Source organism: Calliopsis andreniformis, chromosome 3 (assembly GCF_051401765.1).
Source record: "Calliopsis andreniformis isolate RMS-2024a chromosome 3, iyCalAndr_principal, whole genome shotgun sequence".
Lineage (NCBI taxonomy): Eukaryota > Metazoa > Arthropoda > Insecta > Hymenoptera > Andrenidae > Calliopsis > Calliopsis andreniformis.
The window spans coordinates 16,327,202-16,347,922 of NC_135064.1; the positions used below are offsets into that span (position 1 = coordinate 16,327,202).

At 41.3% G+C, this 20,721-nt stretch overlaps 1 long non-coding RNA gene across 1 annotated transcript; it reads right to left on the reverse strand.

The window, feature by feature from the left end:
- Positions 1 to 2,384: 2,384 nt before the first annotated feature.
- LOC143177059 (uncharacterized) lies at positions 2,385 to 3,787 on the reverse strand. Its single transcript, XR_013001531.1, has 2 exons — positions 3,654 to 3,787; positions 2,385 to 3,207 (listed from the first exon to the last, which is right to left on the reverse strand). It is a non-coding gene; the product is annotated as an uncharacterized LOC143177059 (long non-coding RNA).
- Positions 3,788 to 20,721: the final 16,934 nt, after the last annotated feature.

The following is a 20,721-nucleotide window of genomic DNA, read 5'->3' on the forward strand; positions in this document are numbered from 1 at the left end:
ACACAAACATACAGTATATCTATTGTTTCCTACGATTTGAACAATTTGAATATTAATTTTCATCAACTTCAGATACACTCCTTCAATAATCCAGTTATCACATAAAATCCTAGCTGAAGATAAAATACACTAAGGACTAACAAATCAGTTTATGATTCGCAATCAAAACAAATAAATCACATCCAAAGCGCTCGAGGAAGCTGCCACGCTTCTTCCGCGTGTAAAGACCTCTGCCACGCGGATTCGGTCGCGACTAATAAACTTTATTAATGGCCAGGGGGCGGCGAGGAGGGGAGGGAGGTCGCGTGACAGGGGGTAACGGGGGAAGCGAGGAAATGCGCGCGCGATCGTATAAACGTGTACGAATCAGATGACGTCAGCTGGCGAGGTCGAGCTCTCGTGCAGACGCGAACGAACACAGCCGCAAGGGGTGAGAGCGTAGAGCACACGCGAGGAACGGTGAACACGCTCCGAGAGGCGAGGGCAGCTCGCGCGCGCGCGCGCGATGCCTCAGCGGGAGGGAGGAGGGGATCGAGGCAGAAGTGAATGAATGTAGCGGAGCGTGGGCGAGCAGGAGCTCTCAACCTTCGATCGAACAGCGGCTGACATCGATAAGGAGGATGCGAGGTGCGGTCGAAGGCAGGCTCGTCAACCGTGACGGGAAGATGAGAAAGGGGGACCACCACTGAGGGCCCGTCTAGGCTCCGCCAGCGGTACCAGCGAGCGTCGCCTAGACGACACCGAGTCTTGATTCATTCATGAAAAACACCAGGCTTTATCCCAATTAACACGAGTCTCCACTCAATTCATGCGGCAACGGAGATGCCCATTAATTTCCCGCGGTACCTCTCCGCTGGGCGCTTCTTCGATACCAGCGGTGGAAGAGGACCAAGTCGGGGCGGATAGAAGGAGGAGGAAATATAGAGGAAGGAGAACATCGCGAAGAAGAAGAAGGCAGAAGGTGGAGAAGGAAGATGAGGAAGAAGAAGGAGGTGGACCTTGTCCGTTGGTTTCTCCTTAGCCTTTCTCTTGATCTATGTACCTATCCCTATCCACGGCAAGCGCCAACTTATATCCAGACACTATAGGCCGTACGTTATATCTCTTAGTTCAGACTCGAATGTTTCAAGCCCGCGACAAGCTTAGCCTGGCGAGATAAGGAGGCGCGCGCACCACGTGCTGATTCTTTCGTAGAGTCCGCTTTTTCCCCCCGTCATGGACGGCTGATTTTTCTCTTATCTGCCGCTCCACGCTCTGTCCCTCCTCTCCTCTTCTCTTCTTTTCCCATCCTCCTCCTCATCCTCTTCCTTTTCCTTTTTTTTTTTTCTTCGCCGTCTCTTAATACCGGGAATCGATCCGCGACCACGGCCTACGCAACGTCGTCGCGCAAACCGGTCCACTTAGAAACACATAGTAACAGAGGGAGCACCTAGATAGAGAAGCCTTAGGACGGATGCACGCGTTGGATAACGACTCGTCGTTCTTTGAAAATCTTTCGTCTCGAGATCGTAAGTTGAGGTAGCCGTCGGGGGGACCTATCAACCGTTTCTGTTAGTCTATGATCGGCTCCGAGTCTACGCTCGCCTTTAATTGGACCGTGTTATAACGCATCAGTCCAATTAAGAGGTGAACGGAATAAATCGTTTAATCAACGACAGTGATTTACATTCTTCCCGGACCCTGGGGATGTCGAGTAACGGCACGCCTAACTTCGCTTCCTGCATGGTCGCGCGTGTTATCCGTTCGGTGTTATCTATGGCTAGCGTAAATCATTGTTTCGGTTTTCGGAAAAAATGTGGCCGGGCGAGAGAAGGTTTGGTGACGATCTATGCTGGGTGGGTTAATTGGAGGGAATGGGTGTGATATGCAATTGTGCAAGATGCAAAATTGAATGTTAGAGACTAGTGTTATTAAAACTGGGAAAAATGTGATGGATACGAAAATAGAAGTAAGGTAGTTAAAAGATGTCAGGTCATTGTGAGAGTGATTTGATTTTTAAGGGGATGCTAAATGATGTAGTTAATTCTTTTTTACATAGAAATGTAGTGAATGTTTATTGTTATGGAACGAGGTACAATACTGTATCAAGGTCAGAACAAAATAACAGTGAGGAGAGTATAAAAAAAAATTGTTCATTGTCTTATGTTACGACCAAACTGTTTTTCCAGTGAAATAGGTGACAAGTAGAAACGCCCACTATATGATCAGACAGGCCAATTATTTATATCTCATAACATCACACTATACCTACGTACTTGAACTTGTACTCTTACTACGTACCTACTTGTAAGTAAACGAACATAATAATGCATATTATACTTAGAAAAAAAATGTTTCAGTTTATAGTTCTGCTTATAATAAGAATTAGATTCTTCTTATTCCTCTTTTATTATTCTCCCATTATAGTCGTACATTCACATAAAATCATGTAAACAAGATAAAGGTCACTTTGATGTAATTAACTGGACACTTCCACTCTTTAAAGTAAACACTTCCCAAGAAACAAAAAATTAATTTCAATTTCCAATTCATAATCCGCATAATAATTTTGCCCATAAAAACTTGCTTTAATTATCAATTTCTAAAAGTCAGCTTAACGAGTTTCACGATTAACATAAAAAAAACTGATACATATATGGAAACAAGTTATCAACTTCTTATTTGTATAAATCAATTATACTTTAATTATCATTTGCCTCGAGTGATTTCAATATTACCTTCCAAAGTCTTGAGTCTACACTCATTGGCGTTTGGCAAATTATGTGCTAGAAGACCACCTACGAATAAACGGCGACCATTTGTTATCGCCAACTTTTACAGCGAATTTTTTGTTCTCCATGACGTTCTTCGACGGTAGAGAACATCGCAGTCGTGCAAATATTTATTCACAGACACGAACGTCCGTGACGTACCTACCACAATTGCCGATCGTAGCATGAAAGGCTCGCGGATAGACGTGTACAACGTTACACGAATAGTCGTTACTTTATAATGTTGACACGATGTGACTTTCAGTTTTGTGCGTGACTCTCGCGTCACTGTGAAAGTCTTCCAAGTCATCGAACGGACTCCGAGAAAGCACTTCCACGGCTCGGCCGTGCATCGAGGCGTTCATCAATGTTTATACAGTCACTGACAATTAAGCATAATGTCATAGTTCGCCGTGTCGCTTCCTCGCGGGGGAAGTCCAGGAACAACTGCAACGTCCTGTTAGATCAAACGTGAAAGTTCCGAAGTGGATCAACTTGAGACGAAGTGCTTTGAAAAGCGGAAACAGTACAGGGTCACTTTATCAAATACTTCATCATGATTGATTTCTTTCAGATATATCAAGAAATACTTTATGGTACTTGGAATTATGGATCTATTCGACACGGTGGAACAGGTATTTTGAAAAAAAAAAAGAAACAATCACTTTTAAATATGAGAAATTGAATTTCTTTTTTCAAAATTACTAGTTCAGAAATATTCGTTACATTAATTTTATACTATTCCGATTTACCTAAACAACAGATACCTATATAAAAATTTTCCTTCAATTTAAAGACTCTACTTTGCCATACAATCATAAGTTTTAATTTCATTTGAAAAAGTGGAAAGAGATTAAATATAAAAAAAGTCACTTTTCAAAGGCACGTTGTAAACCTTTATACCTTGATTTACAGTTACGTCGTGTTGAAAATCAAGCTATATCAAAGGAAACAAGGATCAAGACCGCAAAGATAATTCTCAGCCAGCGTGGTAGTAGTGGTACAAGTCAAAAAGGCCTGAGACGATACAGGTGGTCGGAGGAAATGTCTAATGGGCCGCGAAGTCGAGCACCGGTTACGAGGTTCTCTTGAGTACCCAGCGCGACGTGTCTCACCAGTCGCCGAAGGAAGATGAAAGGTAGGATCAGAGAATTACTCTTATTGAAAACTATTTTGATTTGTCATAGTATTTCTTCTACTACTTTCTTTTACCTTAAGTTTACTGATGAACTTTAGTTAATTAAAAAAGCTACAATTATAGTCACAAAAAGCCACAGTTATATATGTTGCAAGAGTAATAATTTTACAGACCCAATGTTATTACAATACAAAATTCTCTAAAAGAAGAGAATTCTTATTTAAGTATCTACCGTATTCATTGTCTCTCACGAATAAAAGATCAAAAACAAAGACGATTTTAGCACATTGGAGTCTTATTACACTCCTCACTCACTGATCAAATATTTTTCAATCCCGCATAAACTCACAGGAACTTTCCTACCGCAGAGTGACGATTTTCCTCCCATTCCATTCGTAACGTGTTAAGTATGAGCCACCACCGTGTTATGTCTGACTGTGCCAAGCAAGCACTCCGATATCGATGCTTCCCTTCCGGATTAATCATCGACACAGCCACATAGTCAATCGCTAATGATCCCAGTTAGTCAAACCGTGCGTGCAACGATAATTACTAGCCGGCGATCTCACGACTGCGGATTTCTTCATCGACGACGGAGGAATCGCGAGGCGAGGAAATCTGCTGCTCGCCGCGGCCGATCGACTAGAACGCTCGCGTATCTACGGCTAATCGAACCCAACAGCGAAATCGACATTTATAGTTCGCCGTAGCGTTTGCTCATTTGCCAATCCTCCCCTCCTTCGTTTTTTTTTTCCTCGCTCTTTTTCATTTTTCCCGCCGTTAACGCGTCGGCGCATTATTCATCTCACGACGACCTACCGTGCGAACCGACAGCGCTTTTTTCCTCGACAATATCGATCGGTCGCGCCAGAGGAAATTCCACGGGACCGTTCTCGCGCTCGTTACTTCCCTTCGATTCCATGAAATATGGAAAGTTCGGCGTCGTTTCTTTTGCGAGCCGGTGTCGATGTTAATTTATGCGCGTCGCGTTTTCCGCTCAATAGCGGACCGGTTTACGCGCTACGTATTTAAGCCTCGCGCCTTATATAAGCGACCTGAGTGCCCGCCTTTTTCAACCGATGAATTTGCATGGTCGTTCAACGATTTGAACATTATACTTCCGTCCGTTTTCCGCGAATGATGCCACTGCGTTGCGTAATGGGCTTGAGTGAACTGGTAGGGTCGTTGATGAAATAACGCAGGAAGATAGGAAGAAGTTACTTTCGAGGATTAAATTTTCGACGAGTTAATTACTCTTAAGGCCCAGTGCACATGAGCGATATTTGGGCTCGGGAATGTTCACCAGCAAATGTTTGAAAAAGAAACATGTTTTCTATCGATAGTAGTATCTCCTTTAGTTAATAACATTTCTTCATGAAAATTTAGAATTTTCTTTTAGAAGAAAAATTCCCGAACCTATGTTCCTTTTTCGGGCTTCTAAGTAAATGTAACCTCTTATTTACTCTAAAATGATGGTTGTATTTTAATATTGATTTTTGGAATTCTAGGTGTGATATATTGCTGTATATTCAGCAAGGATTTTAAAAAGAATGAAATTAGTTTGCCAAGAGTTTCTAGGGGATCCCAGGAGGCAGCTCAATTGGAGGTATTGCCACTATTAGTATGCACCTTGCGCAGATCTCACGAAGGCTCACTCGGCAGCAAGAAAGAATACTATGTTTCTTTTACCGCGCTGAGCCGTCTTGGAATCTTCATTCTCATCTCAAGTAATTTGCTTCATAAATTAGCACTGTCGTCACGTAAGAGTTTGTAATATTGGCGGCTACGCATACCGCTCACCAGGGAACACCATAATGGAATGCCCATTAGTTCTGGATAAGTGGGTTAATTGTGCACCCGTTTCGAGGTGTACGCTGGTGTTAATGCGGCCGACAGCGGTGCGTAAAAATCGGTGCACGCTTGCTGGCTACCGAAAGGGAAAAGCGTCACGCGTACTCCGACTGTCCAACATGTATTCTTTAAGATTGTGTGGAAATCAGATTAAGTGTTATCATAGGTCACCTAATTAATAACCTGTCTGACATGTCGTGAGTCCTCAGATAACACCAAGTTGTCGACAATAAGTTCTACACGAAAGATCGTCGCTTCATCCGATGATAAATAATTTCAAAGGGTTACTTTTCCTTGTTTTATTATGTTGTTAGAGGATCTATATATTTTGTATCGTCATTTTAGATATATCTTGTATATAGAACTGTATGTTCCATGATAAAGAGAATTATAATGAAATGTGATCCAAACAGATATAATATTACAGTAAGATATTCAGATGTTATGATTGGCGAAATTGAATACTTTCTGCAACTTATTTGTCTTGGATTCAATTTGCGTTGCGTTTAACTAGCAGGAAATAGTTCGGGTTTACTAGAGGTTTAGTAATTTTGTTGCACACGGAAATTCTAGATAAGATTACACTGGATAAGACAAGACCAAATTTACACTTTGCTTTTGTGTATCCTTTCCCTCTTGCACTATGTGGAAATTTGATCATGAAGAAGTTTGTTCATGCAAGAAAATTCAAGGTTTAGCTTATGTTAACATTTCATTACATATCAAAATTTGATAATGTAATATGAATCTAATCTTTCTTCTTCTATGTTGGATAACTTATTCTTTATCGTTTTGCGTCAGATTAGATGCCACATTGAGAATAATGAAAAGAGTTAAACATCGACTTTTATTCAACACCTCTACTAAGTGGGTAGAACGAATAGGAAGTTTACAGTTATGCCTTTCGACAGTTTCAAGAAAAACCCACGCACAAGTACACATCCATCTTAACCCAGTGTTCAAAACTATAGAAAAGATTTTGCGATAACGATCCACGTGTCATATAAATCACATTTCAAAAAATCATATTTCTTAAAATACTAATGCATTTACATGACCTACGTACATGTAAAATGATCACAATCAGCGTAGAATTAATTTTCACTAGGTAATATTGTTTAATATCCATTCATTGTAGCATATTTTCAAAAATATGCGTACAAGACAATGAATGTCTCGAACAAATAACGAGATTAACTAGCTGAAGGAATTAAAGTAAGAACTCCCAAAACCTTGGTCACTAATCTCAATCTTCTTAAGGCCCTCACAGATTAACACGAATTTTCTACAAAAATAGCGAATTGTGATATTTCTACAAGGAGGATGTCACGAAAAATTTGCCGCGAATTCGCTGCCGCTGCAGAAAATTCGCGTTGCTCTGTGGGAGTCTTTATTGTGCAGCAAAATCTTAAACTCTGAAGCAAGCCAAGGCACCAGATCCCATTGAGCGACCTCGGTTCAAGGCGATGTCATTTCGAGCACGTTCTCTTACGCTATCATCCATTATCCATTGTTGCTTATGCGCATACTTGAACCGAAACCGAAAAAAGCCAGCGTCGATCTTCCGGAACAGCGGGGAAAAAAGAAGAGGAAAGGCTGGCCGCAACGCACAATCAATATTCATAAAGGTACACTGGCAAACAAGGGGATCGAAGCGGAGAGTCCAATTAAGGCACCAGGAAGAGGGAGATTTCTCGGAGAGTTAGCGCGAAGGTAGCGTACGCATGTAAACGCCGTTCTTCTACGTATGTATTTAGATCGTGCCGAGCCTAACCTAGGCCCCCAGTCCAGATTTATTATCCCGCGGGACGTAGGCAGATCGCCCACCACTACCACCGCACCGACTTCCCACGCATCCCTCATTCGCCGATACCTATTTAGTCCCATCGGAGGTTGCGTTTAGCTTGGCCTAGCGAGCCACGAGATCGGCCTGTTGCAGCATTAAAACACCGTCGCAACAGTTTCGCCTCTATGTTGCCAGATATATGCTGAATATGCACACGTGGGATCCACTGTCCCATGGCTATGGGTGGAGAAGTGTATCGGATTAATCGGATGAGGGAACGATTGGTAATTCTTGGTGCAGTTTACGACTTCGTTTTTTTATTTAGATCTCTGGTTTTAGATCTTTAAACTTCGTTTAGATCCTCTGGCGGAATAGCGGAAAGATATGGATTACAGTGTACAGTGTATAGTATACAGGGTGTTTCACGTGATATGGTCGCTTGAAGTATGCACTATGTTTCTGATGATATATTTGATGATCGTTACGAGCTACGAGTATAGTTTGTTATGAATAATGAGTACCCAATTACTGTCTATATGAAACGCTCAACCAAGGAGAATTCGTTTGGGTTACTATCTTAGCTCTGGTCAAGTAAAACTAACTTGAACTGCAAGTAAAATTTCCTAATTCTAATTACCTCCAAATTGAAACAAGTACTATCTTAATTTCTGCTTATATTGTGTTATGTGCCTTCTTTGAATATCATGAAAAGCAACGATGTTTTGGGTGATTACGTTAAATGAAACTGCCTGTATATTTATGTTGGAATGTGGTGAATCAAGGCGCGTAGGCGTGTGTACAGTACACCTAGCTCAAAAGAGTATCATAGCATACTACTACACTGCACATTACTGCCATAATGTACTACACCGTGTTACCATAATGTAGATACCACGGGCCTAGAACCAGAATGTTTTACAACTGCGCTACCACAATGTGGCACACCAATCTGATCAATCACACGCAAAGAGAAGCGCGTACAATCAATCCTACATGCTATCAGCTGTATGGAATTTTTTATTAAATATGATAGCAGTTATATAACTCATGTCATGGTGGGAAAACGCGTTATCGGTTGCCGCTCTCACGTAGCATTGATTTATGAGGCCTAACAGCCGCATGAGTTATAATCACTATCGCACTTTGTCCATTTACAACCATTTTTCTCTTTGCTCTTCTGCTTCCCCTGAATTATCAATTACTCTTGGGAAACAAATTAACGCACTTTTTAATGCACAAAAAGGGAGCGAAATAAGTTTATTAAATCGATTCGTGGAGTTATCGAGTTCAAATTATCTCCAGGAAGTCCGCACAGTGAAGATTAGAAGATCGTCAAGATTAGAAACGTACGCATCGCTTGGCCTTGTTCGAGGATCTTCGACGTCTTGAACAGGAAACCGTCGTGTCGACGTCAATTTTTATCGCCTCGCGAGACACACTTCTACGTGTTCCACTAGACCTGCCCAGTAGGAAGAGGGACACGTACAACGTGAAACAACTGATCGAAAAACGGCGCCAACCCAGCAGGTTAACCCACACGATCGACCGATCGCATCATCTTCTTATATCCTCGATGACGTCACGCGACAATCTCCACAGAACAGGTTAAGGACCTCGAAATCGGGCCCGACTTGCCCCTATATCTGGTCTCAGTTCGGCAATGACGATACCTATAGCTCTACTCGCCTCTGAGAAACGAAACCGCTTGCTTATCTTACTTTAAGGAGCGATTTCGTCGAGAAATCCCAGCTACTTGCACATTCAATTAATGACGAATTAAGATATAGAAGCAGCTGTTAGAAAGCCTTTGGAACGAGTGTATGGACGAACAAGCTCTGTCTGCCTTCCAATTTCCAAACTGATTTTTTTCGTGTAACTTTTTCTAACAAGTTCTTGTACTTTCATTTTCGTGATCAACTATGACCAACCCCTTTACAATTACTCATGGTATAGTTTTGGATGCATGGCAGTTTCAGTTTATACATGTGATTATTAATGCAGTATCCTATAGATTATGTATTTGTGGTGGGTACACTATTCATCTTAACTATATTCAATACAATTCTGTTCTATGTGAAGGTAAGAGTAATTTTTTATTTTACCCCTTGTCAATATACATTCCATAAAATAAGCTGATATACGTTGACAGGAAGAGTCTACTTATTCTATATAGATATCAGCACAAAAAGGTAATGAAAAAGAAAGAAATTATTTATTAAAGAATCAGACAACGATTTGATAAAATATCAAAGTAGCCTACGCATGTACAAACACAGGACTTCCAGATGAAAACCTCGAAGATTAAAATGACATGGTGGCAGTTTTTCGTTATTTTTACTCGCTCGATGCTTGTAACGTCATAACCCGGTGGCGATCTCACTGAAATAATAACTGATCACCGTGCTCGTTGGAATGATCCGTCATCATAGATAATTATAATGATTATACGTCGCCCTACGCAAACAACCCCGTCATCTTTTAATTTCTCGGCGTCGATGAACCACAACCACCGTCTCCCTTGACTTGCTTGATTATCGTTCGAACAATGCTGCAGGCAGAGTGAAAATAATGGCAAAAAGAAAGAGGGGAAAAGGAGGCGATGAATATCGAACAGCGTCCACTACACATAATTGCGACTATGTAACGTAATAACGACACATAATACGACGATTAACTATCTCTTGGATCAAATAATTTTGTCATTTTCCAGGTTTCTCTCCTCAGATCTACATTCTTAAATTCGTTCATAAATCTTTAGCGTGCAGAGCTCAGAGAACTTGTTCTACGTAAAAGCTAGAATAACTCAATAATGGCGCTTAAAAAGTTCTAAATAAATTCTGTATTTTAATTTCAAAGAAACAGTCACGATTATAATTTCTAATTATGAATTACATACATTGCACACAATATCTGTATACAGGGTATCAAATATTTAACAGGTGAAGAAACATTGCGTGCTCTAAAATTGGACCAAGCGAACGAGTACTAAACTTAATTCAAAGACTGAACAGAATTGCAACCAAAAGTGAAGAAATCTGAAGAGAAACTTCAGTTGTTATTAGACTAAAAATTAATTCGATCTCCCACAAAACCAAGTCTTTCAACATATAAACAGGAAGGGCTAACGATCAATTGATCACCATATTATGCAATAAAGGGTCTAACCAGCTTTCTCGAGTAAACCAGCAGCATCTTCCACGAAGCCTCTTTGTAGACTAATGAACCGTTCGAAGCTAATATATTCGTCGAAAAATGATCGGCGACGAAGAGAAGCAGCCGACAGCCAGCGAGCATGACGACGACGCTCTCGACGTATCGAGCGAAATCGTGTGGCGTTCTGCCCCTCCGAGGATATAAATGCTTCACGGCTACATGCCGAACAGGCCCGATAAAAATTCCTTACAAGCGCAAAGAGAGGCTGGCGCGCTAGCAAGCGAGCGAGCGATTTACGCCTACGGCAATTGAGGGCCCAATGGCCGTCTTCGCCGGCGTAATAATTAGCGCGTGTGACGGAACGATCCGTCATCATTGATAATTATGACGATTATGCGCGGCCAATGCATCGCGTGCGTTAATGCGACCTGCCGCCGTCTGATTGGTGCGCGCGTCCAACTTAATTGCGCTAACCTACGAAACGTCGATTAACGATCGCAATAACCGGGCGCCGGGACAACCGTCTTAAATCAAACTGACCACTGCCTACCTCTATCTCTACGCAACGACCGATGACAGCCCAGTGTGCACGCTCCTTTATCTCGGATGTGGTCCTGGTCGATCATCCTCGGTTCTTAGGAGACCGACAGTGGCGGATCATTCTACTTGGGAAGAAAATGGTAGGCGTGTCTCGAATCTCGTGAAGACATGAAATTGGAATGAAGCAGTTGGGCGATGGAGTCACGAGCTTGTGTATGATTGAGAGCAAATTTTTACTGGAGATTTAACATCTTAAGAGATTTAACTAGATTAAGTGTACTTAAGATGGTGGATAACTGTGATCTCTTGAAAATGTTACCTATTGATAAAAGAGACGATTGTAGGTATACTATGTATAGTTACTTAGGATTTGCATATTAGTATGTGATAAAAAAGGGATACTAAGAAAATCCTAGAATTGTTCTATTAAATGAGAAGTAAAAATGAATCCACATTAAGACAGCTCACCCTATACTATATAATATTTTAGAAAGAATGAAAGTACATATTTATGATATTTTTAACCTTTTCTGAAAAAGTTATTCTCATCACAAAATAGCATTTGGAACCCTTAAACGCTTGCTACGCCACTGGCGCGTGAACTAGATTATTTACCCTGACCGTTGATTTGATATACAAGTAATAAAGATTTAATAGCGAGCTATTTGTATAGTTTATTATTCGCTGTAGAATGTATGCAAGCCGATAGATATTTCTTCGCGCGGTTTTATGTTATACAAGGCGTTTCTGGTCTGCCCTCCATCACGCGACCATGCTCCGCGTCCACGCAGGGTTGGAGATGAGCTTGAGCATTTCCGGTGGCCGCGTTTACGGCTTATCGTTAAAGAATAATTGCTCTACTCGCCGAAGATAACATATTATATCCGCGGCGTTGAATACTTGGTCGCCGTTAGCGAGAACATTTTTGTCAGTTTCCCCTTTGCGTGTCGTTATCTTTGGCTGGTATTAATGGTCATCAGGCCGGCTAATTTGTGCAACAGGTACACGAACTCGTCCATGATAGTAATAGAATTTAAAATGCTGCGAATCGTTTTTAATAATCGTATCGTTTCTCTCCTGCTGCTAGAAATAACGCAGTGACAAATACTTGAACAAATAGATATGTAAGCATTTTTACAACAGGACAGCATTCCTAAACTTGTTCGGATTCAAACAAAATAATATTTGAACTGATCGTATATTACAAATTCAATTCCACTTTCTTTCACTATCTTTCTAACGATCGCCTGCCACTATACCACATAATTTAGTAATAACCAATTTTAAGAAATTCATAAAATATATCGATCTTTTTATTAAACCATCTCGCGTTCCACAAGTATATTACATTCAATAGTAATAAATAATGATTCCAGTTTGAAAACAAAAATACCTCGATTATACTTCCTCCTGAATTCATTTCTCTCAAAATCCTTATTCGAAGAAAACTCACTCCATAACTATAACCCCATTAAGTAGTAGAATCACCCTCACTTGCACCGCGAATAATTTATCTCCCATGTCGATTGACAATGATCGTGTTACAAGCGCGAAGATGAAAAATACCTTGTGTTGAAAGTCCGCGGTACTTAACGTCTCAAAATCCATAGGTACTAATTTATTACTGTGCACTGTCACGAGCAAGGATCGTGAAGAGGGTTCAGCACTTTCACCAGCTGGCCGTTCGCGGTGGATTAGCGGTGCTCGAATTGAAATCACTGAAACGACGGTGAACGATAGAGCACGCGAGGCGGTGTCGAACAGCGTCGAACACAGAAGACGCAGACGCCTGTCTTCCATGGGATCTTCCTCGTGAAACGCTTAGGCAGGGTTTAATCTTGTTACGCAGTAGCGCGTACGTGAGAAGGCATTTGCACACGCAATTCGCGGCAGAACAGCATAGATCGTCGCGTGGAATTTTATAAGACATTAATTGCAGTCGACCAAGGGATTTATAGAGGCGGACTCATCAATTAGAAGAATTTGCATAGACGTTTTAATTAGCGTCACCGCACCACCAGAGGAATCACTGTTGCTTCTCCACGTTCTCCCTTCCATTTCGTTCTACCCTTCGACATTACGTTTTCCGTTTCGCCGCTCGATATTTCATGCGACTGGAACACGCTCTCGTTCTTAAATTATGCGCGGCAAGAAAAATGTTCACCGTGAATCTGACTTGGTCACTTTTTAAACGATGCAGCATCTTACATTATTCGACTTTATTTCCTTTCTGCAGGAGTCGTGATGCTCCGTTTTGAGAGATAATCTGGGTAATAATGTTAGAGATAATCAAATAATTGACTACGTGATTATTTTAATTTTCCCATCAGTTAGTATTTTATAGGTAGATTAATAAAATAACTTCGTCATTTGAAGTTTTTGTTACTTTAAGTGAATTTATATTTCGTTCATTTCGAGTACACTTTCTATGTTTCTTGGATTGTATAACTTAATATATTTAAAAATTATTAATGTAATCTCAATTTAATGCAAATTGAATATTAATTTAAGCAACTTCGCCCACGATTATCTCTCCAGTTATATCTCCCGATGCAGTTCTTTCGAATCACAAGTGATGCACTTTCTCGCTACATGTACACTCTCTTTTTTCCTCCTCTCAGCAGGGTGTCCCAGCTGGGACCAACTGTACAACAAAGTCAATCGAACGATCTGGCGACAAAACGGCGCTTTCACTCGATCGATTCTCCGCGTAACCGGCTCCAATTGCAAAACGTCACGCGGTCAGCCTGGCGCACTTTTAAAAAAGGTTAATGGCACGCGTGTGGGATGTGTTTCTTTTTGTTAGCGGTTTATATTCGGCCGATCGATCGGTTCGCTGGCCGGTCCCGCGTTTGATCGTAATGACCGCCTTTCCCTTTGTCGAAATCCACCGGGGGCACCCGCTGATCGCTCGCTTCTATCGATCGTCCAACGTACGAATTATCAGTCGGTCGTGCCAGTTGCTGAGCGACACTATCTCAGGCTGAAATTCTGTTGCAGCTGAGAATGAAAAAGGTACAGCCAGTAGCAGGAACTACTGTCTTCTACTGTATATTTCTACGAGAGTGTCACATGTACTTCAGTCGGAAAAAATTAAGGGTTCGTGATAATAACAATCTTTGGTGAATTTGACGAATTTGACTTTTTATAAAAACATTCTAGTGATCAGAATCGTGATCTGTGCAATACAGGGTGTTTCTGAACAGCAGGACATAATTTTAACTGTCACATTATTTCTTCATATAAGACACTTTTAAAGATACAGTTTCATAATAACTTTGACTGAGTCGCATGTACGTAAACAGTATAACTGGTTTTATGCAGTTTTGTCAGTACTGATATTTAATAGACCATTAAACGATTAAACATTGACAACTATGGGTTTCCACTTGCAACAACTTCCCACGTAGTAAAATCGTACACCAGGTTATAATCTTAGTAATAGGTTATAAATTTAGAGTACTCTTAAATAACTCTTAAATAACTAGAAATATTCCAATACTTAAATTTATGTCAATCTACAGCTACATGCCTTTTCATATTTCAAGAAGACAATTCATTCAGACTATGGAGATTTAGTTTCTACAGTGCTGTGAAGTTTAGTCACATTTCTTAGAAATACATGAACTCAGCGACGCGACAGCTTGATTTTTCTGACACGAATAGAAAAAACTGCTACTCTGCAAAAAACCGTGGCCGTCGCGCCGTCAGTCTTGAAAGCATAGAAAGCGCAATGTTGCCTTAGTCTCTCTCCTGAACGCCTACTGTAAACCGGTTTTTTCTACTGCCCATCTTCCGCGGAGGAGAAAAAATATGTTCAGTTTTTTCTAGCTAGTTCAGAGACAAGCATGGACACATGAAAGGTAGAGCAAGATAGAGTATCACACTTTGTGTTTTTCTTTATCTTTGAATGATGGTTTGTGCTACCGTGAAGATCCATGTATCTTGTAGACTTTTATTCGTTTCTAATTGAATGAATCAGTTCTAAAAAGTTATTCATATTTCGGTATTGTGGTCTCAACTGCATACATAAAATTTTAGAAAATTATTCATTTCTTAGATTTTGGAGTCTAAAACATAACATTAACTATTCAAAAATAAATGGAAATTTTAAATATTGAGTTGAAGAATTGACAGAGATAGGACTTCAACAATTTTCAATTATAGGTGACATATTTTCGAAAAGCTTCAAATTTCAATACTTGACTGATTATTCCAAGTTTTGGCTATTTTACAGTAAGCCACATTTGAGTACTAGAATTAGATTAATTGATCGTGACATCATTTTGTGAATTCCAAGACTCGAAGCCCTTATGACACCAGAAGTTTGTAACACATTAACAGAATTTATGATATCTGTTAGGCGTTAAAAATCACACAAGCCAATTGAACGCACAATTGTATTATACGAATCCGTACCAGTCGTGTTTATCACCATCAGAGCGGCGCTGCACGTGCGTCCAAATTACCAGCAACGTCAACCACGCAAAATACCAAGGATATTAGATCACCAGTCGAGTGTGTCCCACGTTTTATTTTTCACGGTTCCGGTGTGCTCTCGCCGCGTAGCCAGCTATGCTAATTCGAAATCTCAATATGGCATTAAATCACGCTGGTAAATTTCGCGAACGCGACCAGAGGAACACCTTCCACGGAAATTACACGAAAACCTAAACCCAACCGCGAGGCAGGAGATAACATTTCTCAGAGAACTAACAGCCTATTCGTTTTCTTCCTTCTTCCATCCGCGACCAGTAAATTCCTCGAATTAGGCGCGCGTGGACACGGGAGATCGCAGCTTTTAAGGAACCAGTTACATATCGCCCCTGCTCGACACGAGTTTCGTCCATTATGCAGGGGAAAGGGAGTTTCGGCAATTAGCTGTGTCCCGGTGCTAATCCCTCGACCATATTTTCTGCCAGCAGTGCACAGGGTGTTTTAAAAAAGTTGATAAAACCTTTGAATACCTGTTTCGCTATCGAGTCACATTTTAAAAGTTACGCGTACAAAAATGAATACTTAATTACGTATTTAGTGATCCTTATGCGTCATAACTATCTAGTATCTATAGAGTGATTTTTGAAATACTCCTTTCAAAATATTTTTTTATGCAGTGGAGTATTTAAAATCACTTTTAAACAGTACACTTTACATTTTCTGGTATAACTGTATTTTGGATTTTGGACATATTTCATATGTGCCATGTAAAATCAATTTCAAGCCAGAACGTGAGATGAGGAACAATATTAATTTATTTCAGAAACCTACAGATCAACTGCATAATCAACTTTCTTAATCCCATCTTCCCGAAATATCTTTTTGAAAGTATATTGCTCCATCTCTACCTATTTTCAAGCAAATTCTAAAATACGCTGCACCTCTTCCTGTCCAAGAAATGGATAGCCAACTTAACAAGTTGCGAAACATAAGTAAATAGAAATATTTCTTACTTCCATTTATTAATTCAAGAAGAAAGCTCTGTCTTCCCAATTGGCAGAGCGATCCCAAACTTTTGCCCAGCAGTGTATGCCCCGTGTCTTACCCTCGCCCCGTGGCTATCGCGCACGGCGATCTAATGGCTCGTGATAGAGGAAGAAGAAAGAGAGAGTCCCTGGCGGCGGGGCGACCAGGAGGGATCCTCTTCCGAGCGAAATGTCAAGAAGGAGGCGGTTAATTCTCAGCATTTACCGAGGCTGCAGTCTGACCCAACTATTCATTAGACGGGAGTGCAGGTTGTGTTCCCGTGGCATCCTCCTCGCGACGATACCGAGAGGGAAAACGAACAGCCGCGAAAGGGGGAACAAGACGGAGAGGACAGGAGAGAGACGTTGTGCAACCGGGCTCAATTCACTTACCACGTTCCAGCCGCGCGCAGAAACGAGACTTCGGCTGGTCATGTCGTGGCAGGACGTTGCTGGCTGGACCCAGCCTGAAGAGCATTCCTCCAGATGTTGGGGAAACTTGGAATTCGATCTCAAGCTCGAATTCTATAAATCAATTAACGAGGTTCACTGGACTCTGGCACGCGAAACAAGTATAGAGGCAATGCTGCTTTGGGAATTTGTCGGAGTGTTTTTCAGGATTTTAGCTACTGAATTTTGGGTCGTATGGAGGTAACAGTATTTTATAGTGGAACTCGAATAAAACGGGACCTGTTCGTTAATGTTCGTGGGTGCTTTCGGAGAAATCTATCTGGCCAACGAATTGGCGGCGATATCGTCGCTAATGATTTTGTTAAGAGCAGAAGTCGTAAACGTTATCGTAGAAACCGTCGTAAAAGATGGCTTTTATGTTGGAATTAATGTGGCTTGTTTGTGGACCCTAAGTATCTTGATTAGGCCAGTACATTAGGATGAAATTTGTGCAGAGTTTTTGGGGTACACTACTGGTCAAAAGTTTAGCATGACTTTGTGTGGTAAGAGAACTTTGGACTATATTTTTAAACAAGTACATTTTAGCAAAGAATTTTAGACGTTCTTTTATGTGTACCGAAATAAAGAACATGATATCTGTTAAATCAAGATGAACTTTATCATAGAGAGCGACTTTAATAAAAAGTAACAAGTGATGCCAAATTTTTTAAGGCACTGTACAAGGTATTCTACTATAAATTTTCTATATCATTATCTCAATTATTTGTAACCCAAAAAGTCTCCCTAATAGAACTTAATATATTTTGAGAGCAATATCCTCTTCAAGATATTTCCATCTATACAGAGTAAGATTTATCTACTACATATTCTGTAACAGTAAATACTCTGAAAGATAATGGCAGGAAAAGGTTAAACTGGAACACCCTATACGGCTAAAAATTGTTCACAAGTTCTCACGAAGCTGGAAACAACTTTCGATTAGTGTAATAAATAAGATGAACGCTGTTAATGTACCTCGTGTATTATCATCAAGAGCAGATTTTTATTTTTCAAACTGTTTCAGACCCGCGGCGTTTCACACAGTCTTATGGTATCTCTTTTCATCGAGTCATAACTATGGGCAGCCTACGCGAAAGCATTCGTTCGCACGCAGTCCGAGCAGACAAGCCGGCGAGGAAAAGAAACACGAGAGAATGAGAGAATGAAGAAAGGATGGTAACCGACTTTCACTTTGCCGGCGCCAATCGACAGTAGAATCATCATCGCTTAACTCCCCGATGATCGGCTGATGTTTGCGTAACTTCCGCCGAATCCTGACTGTCTTTACCAGAAACGGATCTCTGTAGATGTGAAACGTTTCATTATGAAAAATTATACTGTTTAGGTATAATACCTTTAAATTTACAAACATTCAAAATTTCGAATTTTCAAATTTTCAAATTTTTAAATTTTCAAATTTTCAAATTTTTAAATTTTCAAATATTCAAATTTTCAAATTTTTCAAGCCTGTAAGACATTCAGGATATATGCAAAAATAAGATCTCTCGAAAACTAATTATAGAACTTTAAAAATTGATCCCATTAGTTACCATAAAAGCAACTCTCCACTTGAAATTCACCCTTTCGTGAAAGAATTTTGTCTTAACCCCTAATACCACTAATCTACATTTCGCACTAGACTGACCGCTAAACACCGACCTCGACCTACGACCTCGATCTCAATCTAGAAGCACTTTTTCATAAGCCAGAGAGTTCCCTCGCTGGGCCATTAACGCAGGTGAGCAGTATATGCGTAGTTCAATGCAAACTCATCGTCACAAGCGTCTATCATCCCTCTCCTAACGCGTCGGCATTATCGACTGGTCATTCGTTCCCCCGCAATCGTTCTTTTATCTGTTCGATTAAGTCCACGCTAGGCGAGGGCTGGTTCACTTCCTACTTCTCTTGCCTACTCGAGCGTTAATTTAATTAATGGTTTAGGTCCCTTCCATGTTCCAGGGAACGGAGGCCGATCGTCACGGTCCCCTGGTAAACATTATCGTTAACGACTCCACTCCGCCCCGGTAACGTCCCGATACACGAATTAATGCCATTCGCGAACGTTGGTAAATTATTACCGACGTAACTGAAATTATTGCTAAATCCTACGGCGTTCGTTCTCTCTCCCACCCCCGCCGCCGTCTTCCTCGCCAGTTGCGCCGGGGCGAAATTCCTAACTCAAGATCCACGATCGTGAGAAGCCGTTACGACACCCACCGTTCGAAGACAAGTGGACCAGTTTCGCGGGACGACGGAGGGGACTAGTCGGAATTCAGGGGAATTATTGCCACATTGGAGCTTGTCACGGAGAGGATAATGCTGAGAGAGTGTCCCGGCTCGAATATAGTGGAGCACTTGCTGCGTATCGGTTCGTTTCCGGGATTTCGCGGCACCGTCATTGTGACGACGACAGGGGGATACATCGCGGAAAACGCCGCGCCATCCACACTTTTACCGATAGCGACGTTCCCACGTTTCGGGAATCGGCGCGGAACCGCTATGACGTAATCCACGCGCTGTTACCCGATTCCCATTCTTCCCGTGCGTTAGCCGCGCACAATCGCTGCCCCCGATCGTCGGTGCCGTTAACGAGACCCGTAATTAATAATAGTTACGCGGAAGTGGCCGTCCCGAACAAGTGTCTTTCGTTCTGCGAACTCTCTTATGGGGGGCCTCCATTAACCGTTAAGGCGAAACGTTGATACGCGCGAAAGGGAACCACCGGAAATCTCCTTCCTTTCCTGCTTTCGTATGTCGCAGCACCTGCCATGATCTACGTACTATTATTTCGGAGGACGTTATTTCGTTATTTCGTCGCATCCGTTTGCCTTTTTTGCGACACTCTGAGTGATAAACGCTCACTAAAGTCCTCTTGGCAACCTTATGTCTCACGTGGAAAAACGTTTAAAGCTAAATTGTTGTTAAAAGAAATAAAACCACAGTGAACTTCAAAAATCCTATCTACCTGAAGAACGTATTAGAGGTCTACAGTGTAACTATTACCAAATAAGAAAGACTAATGTTCACCAGGGTCCATTTGCTAGCACGACAAACTTTGTTTCGCGTTTTCTAGATGTCCTATGACCCAGGCTATCTCCGCGGCATCTTAATGTGCGACTATTACACGGGCGACAAAAGTACACGCGCAAAGGTCGATGCGTGGAACGTGCATGTCTGCATCACGGTCCAGCTCGGCAAGTATGCGACATTGAGCCAAGGCCACTGTAGAACTGCACTGGCGAATGGACATTTGCGCGTACACTAACACCGTGTCGTGTACATCTAAGCGTACAGGCTTCGTGTGCGTCGACATCGACGAGGGCACACTACGTACACGCATTACACGTTCACGTTTTACCAACCGTTCCCTTTTGCAGGTGAATTCACGTGTGAGCAGTGCCTAGGGTCTATAGAGAAATGGAGGAAAATGTTGTCTATAAAGTGGAAAATATGTGGAATTTGGAGATTGTGTATGGTAGTAAGTTCTAGTAGTAGAGATATATATGTTTTGAAACATGATCTGAAATAGATTAGATCATCTTGATTATAGAGAATATTATACATGTGAGGTGTAGTATAGTATTCGACAAG